The following is an 876-nucleotide window of genomic DNA, read 5'->3' as shown; positions in this document are numbered from 1 at the left end:
TGTCTGTTGTTTTTTCTGATTTCAAACATTTTGTACATGACAATCATTACAATTATTCGTGTGTGTGGGGGGGGGGGAGGTATAGACAGGAGGGAATAAAGTGTGAAGGACATCTGTGTGGCAAATCCTCAGAAGTGAATTGAAGAAGACGAGAGCTTCCTCTGCCTGCTGTCAGTGACGTCGGGCTTCGTGCTGCCGTCTGCACTGCAGCCTCGCTTTAATCTGCCTTTTGTTTCCTGCAACCGGTCTCCTCCCCTGTGGAAGCTTTTGTCATAAATCATCCCACTTTTCTTCCCCTTCTCCTAATGGTTTTGCGCCCCTTGGAAAGATCTCACACCTCCAGGCTGTCCCAACCCTGCTGCTGCTGTTAGACTATACAGAGCCCCGTCAGCCGCGCAGAGCTTTAAATAACTTTTAGATTTGACTGTCATTTGTAATACAATTACAGTCTCAGTTTAAATTAAGCTGCCAGGTTGTCTCTTTCAACCCTTTGTAGCTGGGGAAATGGTGTTTGGCATTTTTTGTTTCACTTTTGTTTTAATGCAGTGGGGATTCTATGCGTTCTGCCTAAAAATAATGCAGTGTTTAATTTCTTTATAACTGTTTGATCTTTTATTTTCTGTCTCACCAGCGGCAACAATGAAGATGACATAAGATAAGATAGGACTTTATTTATCCCGAAGGAAATTGTTGTGCCAGAGTAATAAATATACAATAAACACAGCAGCATAATCATAATAATAATAATAATAATAAAACTACACTAACAGTGCAGTAAAAAGAGCAATTAAATATATAATTGCACGTTAATTATTGTCATGATGAAACTGACTGAAGTTGATGATCCTGACTTATTCACTATAATGATTATACACT

This window comes from Notothenia rossii (genome assembly GCF_949606895.1).
Source record: "Notothenia rossii genome assembly, chromosome: 4".
Lineage (NCBI taxonomy): Eukaryota > Metazoa > Chordata > Actinopteri > Perciformes > Nototheniidae > Notothenia > Notothenia rossii.
This window is presented reverse-complemented; position numbering follows the sequence as displayed.